Source organism: Heterocephalus glaber, unplaced genomic scaffold, assembly GCF_053883595.1.
Source record: "Heterocephalus glaber isolate CG9 unplaced genomic scaffold, H.glaber_assembly_v1.0 deba00001608, whole genome shotgun sequence".
NCBI lineage: Eukaryota > Metazoa > Chordata > Mammalia > Rodentia > Bathyergidae > Heterocephalus > Heterocephalus glaber.
In genome coordinates this window covers 13,646,088-13,658,436 of record NW_028258379.1, presented here as the reverse complement: position 1 = coordinate 13,658,436, position 12,349 = coordinate 13,646,088, and the positions used below count along the sequence as shown (strand labels likewise).

At 47.0% G+C, this 12,349-nt stretch overlaps 1 protein-coding gene across 1 annotated transcript in view; it reads right to left on the bottom strand.

The window, feature by feature from the left end:
- Positions 1-12,349, bottom strand: part of Papln (papilin, proteoglycan like sulfated glycoprotein) — an 85,898-nt gene that overhangs the window by 62,570 nt on the left and 10,979 nt on the right. The gene's annotated exons all lie outside the window — the stretch shown is intronic.

Genomic DNA, 12,349 nt, shown 5'->3' with positions numbered 1-12,349 from the left:
GAAGAAGATGAAATGGTGAAACCTCGAGAGCCTTGGGACTCCAGGATTCACCCCGTCCAGGAAAGCTTTCCTCACATCTGCCTCTGTGCGCCCCTGGGCCAGGCTTTGCCCTAGCACTGAATGGTGTATTGCTCTTTCCTTGTCCATGCATTTGCCTAGAGCAGAAATCACTCTTCCGCCGTTCTGCCCAGTCCCGAAGGTTGGCCTCTAGGGGGCGCTCTGAGAAGCCCGATTGACTGCCAGCCGGGCTCTCTTCCCCAGCCCCCAGGCTCCCTGGCGGCGCCCCTCCACCTTTATCTTTGAGGGCCTTTTCCTGGATAGCGCTCTCGCACATCTAATCCTATGGTGGCATCTGCCTCTTGGCCGACCTGACCTGACCACAAGGTTCCTGGCTGCCAACCGCAGAAAAGGACTGGATCAACTCAAACAGACCCACTGCCTGGGAGGAAGGCTGGAGCTCCAGACACGGAAATGGGCTGAACCCTTGCAAATGTCATAGACTGTGGCCCGGAACAGATCTGGTGAGGACCTAGCCTGCTGGACGCTGGGGTACTGGCACCACCACATGGAGGCAGTGCCGACCCCTGCCACCCTGGAGCAAACCCTGAGTGGTCCTTGTCAACTCAAACCCCACCAAGGGTGCCTGCACCGTCTGCCAGAGCCCGAGGAACAAGAACTGGCAGTTCCCCAGATGGGGAGCTCAGAGGCTGGGCCACCTCAACACCTCCATTCTCCCTGAAGCACCCCAAAAGTGGTGTTTGGTGAACGCCTGTACAGCTGAGCTTCTCCTCCTCCTCCTTTTGCGGTGGTGGTTGTTCAGTCACGTAGCTTTCCCTGAACGTCTGAGGGTCTAGTGTGCACCAGCAGCTGAGGGCGGTGAATGTTTAACCTGGGCTCTGTGGAGGAGAGCAGCCCTGCTGAGCGGGGCTGCCGGCTTTCCGGAGTCCAAAAGCACTGGGCGAGGGCCAAGTGTGCAGGGCCCCTCTGATTCCACCACGCTCTCCGCCTCACTCCCTCTGCACACCAGGCTGTCTGCGCTTGGCGAGTCTGCTCTCTGGTAGGGGTTACCTTCCAGCGCTGAGTTAATTTAGATTAAGTCCAATAATAAGAGGATTCAGATTTCCTACTGTTAAACATACTTGTTTCCCTTAAGATGGTCTCCAACTTACAGCTTTCAACTTTATGATGACGCAAAACATAAAAGAATACACATTCAGTAAAAGGAACTTTGAATTTTAAATTTGGGTCCTTTCCTGGCCAGGGATTTACTTAGTGGTTCTACCACCTGCCTTGAAAGCGCAAGGTCCCGAGTTTGATCGCTGGTACCAAAAAAAAAAAAAAAAAAATTGGAGTCATTTCCCTGGCTAGTGATACGCACTCTGATTCCTGTCAGGCCACGAGTCCCAGTCAGCTTCACCATCACAGGGAGAACGAGCCGTCCTGTGCCATTTTCCACTTAGGGTATTCAATTTGCCATTGGTTTTCCCATCGAAAATTGAGCAGCTTCTTTTATACAGTCAGAAAGAAGCCAGGTGTAGTGGTGCACACCTGTGATCCCAGCACTCTGGGAGGCTGAGGTGGGAGGATCAAAAATTTGAACCCTGTTTGAGCAACTTAGTGATTTAGTGAGACCCTGTCTCAAAATAAAAAATTGAAAAAGGCCTGGGATGTAGCTCAGGCGAAGGCCTTGCATTCAATCCTTGGTACAACAAAAAAATGTGGTGGGGAAGGAGAGTGTTAAAGCCCCGAGTGCAGCGCTGGCCCCAACTCCATGCTGTGCCTCAGATGCCAGCTCGGGCCCCCCTTTCCTCGCTGTTGCTCCACATCCCAGTGAGCACTGTGGAACAGTGGCCAAGGCCATCAGCATGGGACTCGGTGCTTGGTATGCCTGACATAAGACTGTCATAAAATAAGCCACCTGGCCTTTGGAGGGGAGTTTTATCTTCAAAGCTGGAACAGACATATCCCCACCCCTCCCCATGGACAAGAGGGCTTTCCAGAGAGAAAGAATGGGGACCCTGGGATGTCATTTCAGGGACACTGGGTCCTCTACCTGTTCCTCAATTCAGATCCCCGGAAAGGGCACCAGGGGGAGGAGAGGCGAGGGGAGGCACCCCGGGGACAGGGCAGTGGAACAGCGTGAGGAAGGGGCTTTCTCGATATCTCATCCCGAAGGGACGCCTCCAGCAAAGATCTTACCCCCTTCCTTCTACACAGACACCCCCCCACACACACATACCCCATCTAGAAGGATTGGGCAGTCCCTCTGGAGAAGCTGATTGTCTGAATTCTGTAGAAGCTAACAAAGCTGGTGGGAGGAACCCACCTCATTTTCCAAGTGTGAGGGACTCAGAGCCCAGGCCTGCAGGCACCTCTGGCCTCACAGCACAGGGTGGGCACCTGGGTCTTCACAGTAAGCCCAGTGGCCTGTGGCCTGGGTGCCCTGGGGTGGAGCACAGTCTCTTGTTGCAAGTCTGGAACGCTGGGCTTCAGACTGGGCACCCCCTGCTCTGCCGCTGCTGTCCCCAGGGGGGCCAGGGAGAGGGTCCTGGATTGGCAGCCCCAGGGCCAGAAGTCAAGGCCCTTGAGATCCCTTCCCCTGGTCTCAGGCTCGCCTGCCCACCCCATGGGGTTGAGGGGCTCTCTCCTCTCCGGGCCTCTCTCCTCTCCTGGTCTTCCTCCTCTCCAGGCATTTCTGCCGTCTGGGCATTTCTACTGTCTGTACCTCTCTTCTTTCCTGGGCATTTCTCTTCTCTAGGTCTTTCTGCTCTTCAGGGCATTTCTCCTCTCCTAGGGACACGGCTCAAAAAGACAGAGTGCGCAGCCTCACAATTCTCACACTTCCCAAATGTAACTGAAATGAGGAAGGCATAACTTTCCAGTGTCCTTGCAATGCGTCTCTAATTTCAGTAATGTTGGAACAGGTTATCCTGGAGCCCTATTTTATTTATTTATTTTTGTGGTGCTGGGGATGCAACCATCACTCTTTTGGGCAAAACACTGCTTAAGCAAAAAAGAAAAATAATAATATTCAAAATATTTTACAAAATATTCAAAGCACACAACAAAGATTTATATATGTGCTGGACTCCTAGAGTATAATCCCACTTAAAGATAGAAAGACAAAATCAGGAGGCTGAGGCAGGAGGATCCAAAGTTTGAGGCTAGCAGGGGTATGTGACCCTGTGTCAAAATAAAAAATTGTTATAAAAGGGCTGGAATGTAGCTTGGCGCTGCCTGGGTTCAATTTGCAGCAGGTATAGATAGGTAGTGTCTATACTATCTATATGATATAGATTTATTCTACTTTTTAATAATTGTTCATCTCTTACTGTGCATTATTTATAAACTAAACTTTATCACAAGTATGTCTGTACAGTATAGGAAAACTCCCAGTATTTATAGTTTGGTACTATGCAAGGTTTCAGGTGTCCCCTGGGGGTCTTGGAGCACACTCATCCATAAGGAGGGACAATTATACCTAGGTTCCAATCTCTCATCAGAAGCTCTCAGGGCCAAATGTGTTTCAGGACTGAGAGTTTCCAGATTTCAGCTGGGTGTGATGGCACGCACCTGTAATCCTAGCATTCAGGAGGCTGAGGGAGAAGGACCGGGGCAAGTTGGAGGCCAGCCTGGGGTACAGAGTGAGTCTAAGGCCAGCCTGAATTGCATAGTGAGACCTTGTCTCAAAAACAAAAACAAACAACTGAGATTTTTCAGATTTCAGAAGTTACTAAAAGTACACATTATATAACACCCCTGGCAGGGTTGGGGGCCTTTCTAAATCAAAACAAAACAACCCACACATTCCTGACTGTGCAGTAAATCATAAACCTTTCCCTGAATGGGATAAAACAAGACTTTTAATAGCCTACAACAGAGCAGGCCAGATCTTACTGATGAATAGGAGAGACATTTCAGTTTTCAGTATTTCAAATTTTGTAGTTGCAAGTAAGGGACCATAGATCTGTACAAATTGCACACAATGTGACTGCAAAGCGAGCAGGATTCAGAGGCGCCATATCGCAGGCCAGAATCACAGTCTGGCGGGTGCATTGAGGGGTCTGGGTGTGGGGGAGGCCTGTGTACTCAGCTGCCAGGGCTGGAGTTTGGGTCTGCTATTCCTGGCTGTGACATCTTGGGCAAGCCAACTTCCCTGCATGTCAGATTCCTTAGTTTAAGAGGAAGACAAAATAATAAACTGGGGTGGTGGTGCATGCCTGTACTTCTAGCACTTGGGAGGCTGAGGCGGGAGGATCATGAGTTTGAGGCCAGTCTGGGCTACACAGTGAGACTCTGTCTCTAAATAAATAAATAAATAAATAAATAAGACAATAGATTAATATAAATTTTTTAAAAGTAAAGTGGAAAATTCCTAAGAATCCATAGCTCAAGGTTGTGAACAAAGGAGTGTAGCAGGAAGGTGGGCAGCAGGGTCCCGGGTAGGGAGCGGCACAGGCTTCTTCTCAGCTCAGACCCAGAAGGCATGACTGTGACTGGGCCCAGTGAATTTCCCAGAGCTGGGGGCCTAGGCCCCAATGGCCCGTGCTCCTCACACCAGGCAAGACCTTGGGGACACAGAAAGACACTGAAGAGAGGAAGCACAGCCTCCAGGGGCATCAGCTTTAAACCTGGGGCATGTGTGGTGGGATGCTAGGTCTTTTTGTTCTTTTTTTATTTTTTGTGGTACTAGGGATCCAACTCAAGACCTTGTGCTTGCAAGGCAGGCGCAGTACCACTGAGCTAAGTCCCCGGGCCAGTGCTAGGTCTTTTTGGTGGTGGTTTATGGTGGAGTCGTGGTTATCGTCATATTAAGACAAACATGCAGGCTGGATAAGCCTTGGGGACACAATGCTAAGTGAAGCAGACCAGTCACAAAAGGATAAATAGACTTGATCTAGTTTGAAAGGTAGAAAGTGTTCCACTCATGTGAGGTCCCTAGAGGGGTGGGATTCATAGAGACAGAAAGTAGAATGGGGCTGCCAGGGTTAGGGTGGCAAATTTCATGTCATGTGTATTTCATCAAATAAACAACTGTTGTAGTCAGGGTTTGCAAGGGAATAGATTTAATACAGGACACATAATTTTTTTTTTGGTACTGAGGATCGAACTCGGGTCCTTGTGCTTTCGAGGCAGACGGTGGAACCACTGAGGTAAATCCCTGGCTCCGGGACATATAATTTATAGGATTATTTTATAATACTCACCCAAAAAGTCAAATGCAAAAGAGGGCAAGAGATCTAGCCGTGCACTAGAGGCCCGAAGAATCCAGCCAAGGGCCTGGATCGCACAGCAATGTCCTCATGAGTCCAGCTGGAGTCCTATAACCCATGGCAATGTCTCATGCTTGTGTCCGTATCAAGGATCTGCACCCAGAAGGCCCAAAGGCCAGTGGTGGAAGCTAGAAAACCTGCACCGGCAGGGTGAAGGATTTGTGCCATCAGGCTGAGGGATCTGCAATGGAACTAGGAAGTGACGCTCATGGCAAAGATCAGAGCTCCCCTGAAGAGAACAGTAACCATTCCCAGTGACAGTGAGGACTCAAGCTCCTCCTCTGACGAGAACAGCCAAGTTCAAATCAAGAAAACCACCCTTGGCAAGCTTCTCCTAGAAAATCAACAGCAAATGATTTTCCCCTCCACTTCTCTTTTCGTGCCATTGGTAACAATCCTCAGGCAGGTCTTCCACGCCCAAACCACGCTGATTCAGTTGACCATTAGTTAATCCACCACCATAACAAAAAAATACACTATGAAATAAAATGTTTGTTTGTTTATTCATCTGAAACTGCAGAGAAATTTCTGGGTGATGCTGCCACTTTGGACTGTGTCCTAGACCCTCAGGGTCTCTGCCCTCCCACTGCTTTGGGAGCAGCCTCCGTGAGAAAGTTGAGAAACGTCAGACTGTGCCCTGAGGCCCCCCAGATAGGTGATCTGTGTCACTCTGGCCTCAGGCCTGGAGTCAGATGGACCTGTACAGCTCGGTTGCTCCCTTTTATTTGGTGTGCATGACTTGGGGGATGTTACTCATCCTCTCTGGTTGTCATCTGTGAGTGGGAACAGCAGGCCCCTGCTCACAGTATGGCTGAGGAGGACACACATGGTGCTCGTGCCGGGTTGAGCTCAGCGCTGGGACTGTTTGTTAGTAGTAAATGCTCCATAAACATGGTTTCAAGGGGCAAGTATTTTGCTCTGGGGATTTTCTTGGTTAAATAAGGGTGAGTATTAAGAATGGAATCATCTTGTATTCCTCTATGTGGTGACACTGACCCAGGACAAACTCGTGCATTTTTCGGGATGTGACCAGTGTTCTCTTGGGAGAAATCTTGTTTGGGTTCCATCCTGTCCACCTGTTTGTAAACACAGCTTCTCTTAAACAGGCAAGGCCCGAGTTCCCCGGCACAGCCTCATAAACAGAGCAGAAGCTGGCTAATGTTGTTCTTACTCAAAACACAGTCCCACACACCAGCCTGCTTCCGTCACTGTGCACAGACACGCTCTGCACAGATCCTTCTGTCCGTCACCTCACTGGCTCACACACCTGTGAGCAACCTCCCAAACCCCAGGGCCTCCCAGCAGCCTGGGGACACGCTGTCCCTTACCTAGGAGCAGGGCCCCCTGTGGGGGCTGGCAGCCGGGTAGCCCCCCAGAGGCAAATCCACAGGCTGTCTTTGTCATCATAAGGTCCTGGAGCCAGGCAAGCATGAAGGAGACACATTCTTCTGCCGGGTTCCCTGCCCTGAGAGCCGGTCTGCAGACAGCCTGGACTTTCTCTCAGAATGACAGGATGGGCAGAGGAGACACAGGAATGTCAAACCTCAGGGAAATGGAGGCAGGAGGCAGGTCCTTGGCTTCTCTCCAGACACAGGCAGAAGCCTGGGGCAGAGAAGTCTGGTGGGAAAGGGGCCTGGCAGGTGATAAAATGTGCTGCACATGGGTCTGCAGGCAGGGCACATCAGGGAGTGGCTGCAGGAAACATCTAGGTTGGCCAAGATCCCAGAGGGGAGATGGGACCAGATTCATCTTCAGTCCCAGGGCAGAAGAGAGGGCCTTGGAGGGGTGGCAGGAACTCTGCCAGGAAGCTGGGAGAGCAGAGAGAGGAGCCTATCACCTCCTGCCAGGTTAGGCTCAGCCTCTGGAATAGGCCTCTCTGGTAAGATCATCCCCTGCACAAACATCGGCCAAAAGTGCATTTTGACTTTAAAAAGTCAATTCGTGTAATAATTATCAAATGTTTGGAGCACTTCTGTGACTCTTTAAGGACCAAAGTTGTATAATTACTGGTAAGGTGTCTGTAACTTAGCTCACAAACTTATCTATAGTACAAGAGGGAGAATCCAATCTGTGCCAACTAGGAAAGTAGTCCTCCAAAGTATCCCAGCCATATGGAGACAGGGAGAGGCCCAGGTCCTTGTCTGTCCCTAGAGCAGGAAGCTCTGGGGCCATCAGCATGGGCCCATCAGACACCAAAGAGGCACCCAGGCCTCAAGGGCAGCATCCTTCATAGCCAGTGCAAATGGCCTGTGCCCTCGACAACACATTAACCTGGCAGGATGGTGTAATGCTGCTGCAAGGTGCTTAGCAACCAGCCTTGGAGTGGGCTTCTGGAAGCCAATGGGAGTAACCTGAGAGCCAGAGAAGCCATGTCGGTAAAACAAGAGGTGCCGCCCCCAGCCCAGCCTGTGCCCCCCGCCCGTAGGTAGGGAAGAAAAAGTGCAGATGGATGCCTGTCCCTCTGGCTTCCGATGCTGTGCTGGAGACACATTCATCAGGGCAGAAAAAGCCCATCCTCCACTGGGATAGGGCTAGAGTTTTGTTTTTTTTAGAGAACCAAGTTCCTTTTTTTTTTTTTATTACCAAAGTGTGATTTGCAGTTATACATTTATCTCCTTACCACCCTCCCTTCATTAACTGAGGTACAATTTACATATTACAGAAATCTGCCCAGCACTCTACAATGCTTTAGAGCTACTTTTCTAACAGAGCGGATGATCTAACAGTTTTTTTGTGTGTGTTTTTGGTGGTAGGGAGTGTCATTTTTTTGTTTCTTCATTTGTTTGAGATAAGGTCTTGCTAAGTTGCCCAGGTTGGGCTTGGACTTAAAATGCTCTTGAAGCAGGACTTAAAGAAAAAGAAATCTTTTTTGGCCTTGGATAGTTTTTCTCTCCTGGATTTTTTTTTTTTTTCTCTTGTATCTGTAACTCCTTATTCTGGTACAGATAAAATTGACAACTATGTCCTGTAAACAAAATTTATGACACTCTGTTCTCATATGATTCATAAGGCTCTGTCTTCTTTCAAGGCAAAGTTAAAAAACTGTCCTTGTCCTGGTAAACTCACCTGCTACATCACTTAAAAAAAAAACAGCCCTTTCTGGGGCAACCCACTTTCTAGTCCTCTTTCTGTCCTGTCTCTCTTAGGCAGAAGCTTTCTTTCTCCCAATAAATTTTTCCTACTCTTAACCTCTGTTGTTCCTAGAATTCATTCTTCGATTTTAGAGAACACGAACTCGCATTTCGGATATCTAGTAGGTTTGGGAGTTACAGCTCTTCCCCTGTATCATTTTGGAGGTCTTCCACCGAGATTACTGGTTGGAGATGGCATCCTACTGAAGGGTAACAAATAAGAGTTTTCTTTATGTCATTTAATGTCTTGGGATCAGATGGAGGTGTTTGACCGAAAGACTATTCCATACTAAGATGGACATGGATTCAATTCAACTACTAAAATGATCATGGTTGATAAAATATAGCTTAAAAGTGCTTAATGTCCAGATGAAATTATAATAGTTAAGTTCACTGCTCCTACTGAAATACTCATGTCACTGATCTTCTCTTCTGGGTGTTCAACAACTAAAGTTTGGAGACCAAAACTAGAAAGGTAACTGGGCTATGAGGACAGCCAATATTTTGGCCCTGGCCCCTCAAGGTCAACAAAGAATCCAGGACATGAAGGAACCTTTCCTACAGGATCCTACATCTTTTGACTCAAAGCTATATGACTACCAAGATGACAATGCCTGGCACATGTTGAGGGCCTTTAGATAAGACTCTCTGTAGAGTAACTGTAACCGCTGATCACAACCACAACCCTCTTCAGCTGGAAGAAGCCAGACCTGTCCTCACCCTTTACCCTCTCACAGCAGTTAGGGGTACTTCTTCAGAGGAGGGAATACTATAGATAGGTAAGTTAATTAGGTATCTTGTTGGCAGGCAGACAGGGCCTCCCTTAAGGTGCCAGCCCTCCAAGAGCCAACACAGCAAGGAACCAACATGGAGAACAACTGAGGCACATTCACTGGTTAGCATTATAAAAAGGAAAAGAGGTACTACTTCCCCTAGAGATAGATAGCAGTGACTGATACTCTAAATGGAAAATTTCTTGTATGTGACTTGTCTTCCCATTTGATCCCCATTTAATCAATATTACCTGGGTGACTGTACTTGTAATCTTATTGGTTGGTCGTGGGTTTTTCCCACCTCATGCCCAGCTGGTAAATTTCCACTGGGTCTTATAGTTTTGTCCCACTTTGTACCCACCTCACCACATGGCTTTGCTGTATAAAACATCTTTGAAAAGTGGGGTGAGTGGGCAACTCACTTTCCGGTCCCCCTTCTGTCTCTTAGGCAGAAGCTTTCTTTCTCCCAATAAATTTTTCCTACTCTAAACAAAACAAAACAATACAAAACAAAAACAACCCTTTCTGGGGCCAGGGATTTAGCTCAGTGGTTCCACCGCCTGCCTCGAAAGCACAAGGACCCGACCGAGTTCAATCCCTGGTACCAAAAAAAACAGCCTTTCAACAAAATGTATAAAACCTAGAATTTCTCTTTGTTCAGTGCTCTTTCTTTGGATGTTGAGCCAGTGTACACCTTAAACCTGAAATAAAGTCCTCCTATTTCAGTCCATGGGTCTCTCCAGTCTCTTGGATTCCCACATTTTTTTTTGGTACTGGGGATCAAACTGGGGCCCTTGTGCTTGCAAGGTAGGCGGCAGATCCACTGAGCTAAATCCCTGGCCCCCCACAACATTTTTAGCACCATGAAGTGATTGGATTTGCTGTCAGATTTGCTGTCTCCTTTTGCCTATGGGCCAGGGGCTCACCAGCTGAGAGACCCACCTCTGGTGCCACTGAGTGAAGCTTTAGCTCTGAGAGAATATTGGCTCTCTCCCAGCCTGGCAGTTTTCCCTCCCCTACCAGTACAAATGGAATCTGCAAAAACAGGTAAGACGATCCAGAAACAGCACACTACAGGACCAAGGTAAGTTAGGGACCCGGGGAAAACCTGTCCCTTATGGACAGAAGGGGAAGCTGATCACTCCTGGAGAGTAGCAAGTAATGTGACCCAGATTAAATTGGACCATACAGGCACCCCAAGCAGAAGTGGCTTGCAACAAAAATTGGCTCATAGGGGTGCTAGAGACATGAGAGAGATTCATGGTTGGTCCAATCTGAACAAAGTCAGATGAAACCTACAACCCCAAATGAAATGTGGGAGCAACCCACAAGTGAGAACAGCTCACAGGTGACTCTCAAACAGCTCACAGGACAGGTCCAAATAAGAGTGATGTGCAAAGAGGGTGTACCCAGTAAACAGACTCAGGGGAGTCTAATAAAACCCACACCCAGGTTAAAAAACCTGGAAATAGATAAGTACATGAGTGCATGTAAATAAATAGAATATAAACAGGTGGGAAATGCCAGAGAGTGCAAAGCAAGACAGTGAGAGGGGCCAAGCTAGGGTGATAAATGGAACAGCGAAGGGGAGCAGGGGGGACAACTGTGAGTGATCAAAGCAGTGCTGGGAGTGCTCAAGATCCAAGCACAGGAACCACATGCTGTGTTAGAGCCCCAGTGCTGGTGGCTACAAACTGCATGCTCCACGGAAAAAAACAAAGAAAGAAACATGAGCCAGCCCCAAGGTCTCCTGGCTTCAGGAGTCCTAAGGCCAAAACAGCCCCAGCCTAAGGCCAAATACCCAAAGTCAAAAAAAGCTACAAACATGAACAAGTAGGTTTTACAAGAAAAATTAAAGTACAAATTTTAGCTAATTGATAAATGTACTTTTGATTTTCAATCTGAGTTGATTTTTTCATTTAATTGGTGTGCTTAAAATATTTCTTGTGCCTTACACATTCTTAAATTATAATTATAGAGTTAACTTGTTCTCCTCTGTCTCTGCTGTTGATAAGAACACTAATTTAAGGTTACTTAGCAGTCTATTGGCAGCCAGTCAAATTTAAAATCTAACAATCTACGAACAACAACAACAAAAAGGGACACTTTAAAAGCCAAGTGGCTACAGCCAAGTTTGTTATAGAAGGTTTATAATAAATGAGATAGAAAAAAATATTTAAAAGCCTATAAATACAAGAGATATACTTTTTTTTTTGGTACCAGGGATCAAACTCAGGACCTTGTACTTTTGAGGCAGGCGCAGCACCACGAAGCTAAACCCCTGGCCCAAGAGATATACTTTTGTTATGAGAAGAATGATAAAAGTTTTGTCCTGAGTTCAATCCCTGGTTCAAAAAAAAAAAGTTTTGTTCTGTTAAAAAGATAAAAAGAAGATAATGGCAAGACTAGAAAGCTTACAAATATCAAGAAAAAAACATGCAAAAGTGATTTATCAAAGAGACTATTTATGTTTGCTTGTTGGTTTGGTGAAAGCCCATGGTGTTCCTTCCAAAACTCCCTGTTGCTCAAAAGACTGAAGAGTATATAGTTATTTGTCAATTTGATAGAGCTCAAAACAGATAGAAAAAAGCATCAAACCCACCCCATTAAAATGTATGTTTTTAAAAAACTTTAAAAAACTCTATGGGGAACTATACAGTAAAGCTCACATCCCAGAGGTTAAAAATTCTTTCTAAAGTTGATTTGCCCTCCTTTGATGTGGGGTGGCCAACCAAAAGAACTATTGATAAAGAGAAATTGGGCATGTACCTAGGGTGATAACCAGAGGCAGAAAATGACCAGGACACCCAGTCCCTTTAATCTTGAGGCTTCTGAGAATCAGTACATGGTAAATGCTGCCTTTGTGGAACAGGCACAGAGAGACATCAAGCACAAACTATAAAAATTAGAAGGTTTTGATGATATAAATGCTACTCAGCTCATAAATGTGGCCACCAAGGTGTATGTTACTCATGATCAATACATAAACTGAGGGCTGGGGATTTGGCTCAGTGGCAGCTGTGCCTGCCTTGCAAATGCAAGGTCCTGAGTTTGATCCCCGGTACAAAAAAAAAAAAAAAAAAAGACACAAACCAAGAGGCTAAGCAAAGGCTTAAGAGAAAGATAAATCTACTGGCAGAGCTCTCAGGGAAAAAGACAGAGGACATAAAAA